Genomic DNA, 3,894 nt, shown 5'->3' on the forward strand with positions numbered 1-3,894 from the left:
CAAAATCTCATTAAAAATTCAGTTTTTCTTTATTCAGAGAGTGAACTATTTTTTGAAATGCAAACTTGATTAAGAAACATGAAGTAAAACACTAGAAATGTTTGATGCTACAGAAATTAAAATTAACTCACTTCCATCTTATATCTTAAAACTAAATTTCAACTTGTGGATAATGTTGTTTCTCCTAAATATTTAAAATTTTATATTTCTAACATGTTGAGACTTGTACTCTAAGTTATGTAACCTATAATGTTAGTTGTTTCTTTTCCTTCTTCTCATCAAGTAAATTATGAAACTTATTGTAATTGGTGCCATTTTGCCAGATACCTTGTTGATATTTAATGTCTGGTAAAATTTGTTGATGGTGAATGTTACTGTGCAGTCCTCATTAGGGGTATATTTTCCAATACATTACAATGATATGCAAGGTCCACTGCAAACATGTTTTAAAATGGTCTTTTATCTTATATATTGACCTGCTGCAAATAATATACATTTGGCACAATAGTGAAGGGAACATGTTTCTTCCTAAATTCAATTTTTTCCCACTTTTATTTTTCATTTTTTTTTATTTTTAATTTAAGTTTTGGGATACACGTGCTGAACGTGCAGGTTTGTTACATAGGTATACATGTGCCATGGTGGTTTGCTACACCTATCAACCTGTCACCTAGGTTTTAAGCCCCGCATGCATTAGGTATTTGTCCTAATGCTCTCCTTTTCCTTTCCCCGATCCCCCTACAGTCTCCAGTGTGTGATGTTCCCCTCCCTGTGTCCATGTGTTCTCATTGTTCAACTCCAGCTTATGAGTGAGAATATGCAGTGCTTGATTTTCTGTTCCTGTGTTAGTTTGCTGAGGATGATGGTTTCCAGTTTCATCTATGTCCCTGCAAAGGACACGATCTTATTCCTTTTTATCTTTGAATGGTATTCCATGGTGTATATGTACCACATTTTATTTATCCAGTCTATCATTGATGGGCATTTGGGTTGGTTCCAAGTCTTTGCTTTTGTAAACAGTGCTGCAAAAAACATATGTGTGCATGTGTCTTTATAGTAGAATGATTTATAATCCTTTGGTTATATACCCAGTAATGGGATTGCTAGGTCAAATGGTATTTCTGATTCTAGATCCTTGAGGAATTGCCACTCCACAATGGTTGAACTAATTTACACTCCCACCAACAGTGTGAAAGCGTTTCTATTTCTCCACAGCCTTGCCAGCATCTGTTGTTTCCAGACTTTTTAATGATTGCTATTCTAACTGGTGTGAGATGGTATCTCATTGTGGTTTTGATTTGCATTTCTCTAATGACCTGTGATGATGAGATTTTTTAAGAAAAGAAAAAATCCCGTCAAAAAGTGAGTGAAGGATATGAACAGACACTTCTCAAAAGAAGACATTTCTGCACCCTAAATTCAAATTTATCTTTAGCTTAAAAACTTCATTTAAAAATTTAGATTTCAATAAATGGTGTCACCTGCTCTCAAATATTGTATTTTCTCTTTTTATTTCTTTCAGATACAGTTTGCTTAGTGTTACAGTCATCCCTTGGTATTTGTGCAGGCTTGGTTCCAGGACCCCTTCAGATAACAAAATCCACAGATACTCAAGATTTTTATACAAAATGGTGTAGTATTTGTATATAACCTACACACATCCTCTCATATACTTGAAATCATCTCAAGATTACTTATAATACCTAATACAATGTAAATACTATGTAGATAGTTGTTATACTGTATTGTTTAGGGAATAGTGACAAAAAAATCTGTGCATGTTTAGTACAGACACAATCACCCATTTTTTTCCCAAATATTTTTGATCCACAGATAATTGAATCCATGGATGTGGAATCTGTGGATATGGAGGGCCAACTGTACAAACATCTCTAAGTCAGATATGTTGAATCTCAATCAAATAATAATAGAGCTAATTATTTGAATGCTTGAAGCCTCAAGCCATATCCTATAAAACAGTCCAGTAATTTAAAAAGCATTTGATGGTGCTACTTTAAATCTTGAGTGACTTATAGTTGAACCCAGTTGTGTGTAAACAAAACCTATTAAGCAACGTTAGAATTTGTGAGAAACACAAGCTTCCATCACATCCCAGGATTCTGACACACATGGGTCTCCAGCTAGAACTTTGCTAAAGGCTTCTCTTTCCAGTTCACCAATCTCTCAATAACGTTACTGATGTGCCTCAGGTGTAGATGGGGTGACTTTCCATTTTGGGGAACTTCAAGCATTTCAGAGGTCCGAACATGCTGAACATAGCTTCAGAAGAGCACTATTTACTCCTTTCCATTAGATAGATGTTGAGAAAATATTGATATGTTTAATGAGTATGTCTATTCATTTATATATGTATATGCTAATATATATTGCACATATTAGAGTTTATTCTAACTACATTACATCGATGAGACAAAGATAATGAATAAGGCCAAACCAAATCAACTATTTTTCTTTCTTATCTGGTCCCAATTTTAATTTCTGGCTATTTTTATAACTTAAAAAGCTGGGGCCAGGCACAGTGGCTCATGCCTGTAATCCCAGCGTTTTGGGAGGCTGAGGCGAGTGGATCACCTGAGGCCAGGAGTTTGAGACCAGCCTGGCCAATATGGCAAAACCCTGTCTCTGCTAAAATTACAAAAATCAGCTGGACATTGTGGAGGGTGCCTGTAATCCCAGCTACTCAGGAGGCTGAGGCAGGAGAATCACGTGAATCTGCGAGGCGGAGGTTGCAGTGAGCTGAGATCATGCCACCGCGCTCCAGCCTGGGTGACAGAGGGAGAGACTATCTGAAAAAAAAAAAAAAAAAAAAAAAAAACAGAAAAAAAAAAACTGAACATTTTATGTGGGATAAAATATTCTAACCAATGAATGAATGAACATCAGTATGCTAATAACAGTGTTTCATTGAGAAGCGAATTACTGCAGAAAACTTGAGAAGAGAGAGCTATGGCATCCATTACTTTTATTCAACATACAGTTGAGCACCAACCTCTAACCTGTACTGAGCTAGGCACTAGGGAATATAATGGTGGAAAAAGCAACCTCATTCATACATACACTCTGGAAACATACAAGCTCATTGGGGATACAGAGTAAATAGAGTAGTCATAAAAGGCCACTTTGGCAACAACTGGTAATTACTTTCACTTCATTTTTATAGGAAATAACTCTTAAAGCCAGCTACAAATAAAGTATTCACACAGACAAAAAGGTCTGCTTCAGTCCTTACCACTTTTTTATAACATAAAATAGCCTTGGACAAATATTGAGTGGTATCCTATAAGAATTCCAGAAGAGTATTCTCTCTCTAAAAATCAGCAGTCTTAGGCATGAAATCCTATAATAACTCAACACAACAATAGCAAAGAAATCAACTCACAATTGTTGCTCCTGTTTATGTTGTTGATAAGTTTTCTCCAATGCAATGACTCAGATTTGATGTGCATCGAAATGTCTTGGAGAAGTAGTTATAAAGACAAATTTTGAAGACAGACTTTAATATTAAACAAGAATCTTTGAAGATAGGACATAGGAACCTATATTTTTATTTTTATTTTGAAACAATTGCATACTTGGAATAAAAGTATAAGTGCAGTAGAAAACATTTTTATTTCCAGATCATTTCAGACTAAGTTGCTCACCTGATGCACCTTAACCCTCAAATAATTTAGCGTGTATTTCCTACAGGCAAGGACACCACTTATGTAACCGCAATACAATCATCAAAACAAGACAATTAACAGACCCTATTGGAATTTTACCAAGAGTCTCAATAATGCACATTATGGCAAAAGAATCCAGTTCCGTATCACATGTTGTATTTAGATGCATGATTCTTTAGTCTTCTTCAACCTGGAGCAGTTCCTCAGTCTT

The sequence above is a fragment of the Mandrillus leucophaeus genome, unplaced genomic scaffold (genome assembly GCF_000951045.1).
Source record: "Mandrillus leucophaeus isolate KB7577 unplaced genomic scaffold, Mleu.le_1.0 Scaffold1213, whole genome shotgun sequence".
Classification (NCBI taxonomy): Eukaryota; Metazoa; Chordata; class Mammalia; order Primates; family Cercopithecidae; genus Mandrillus; species Mandrillus leucophaeus.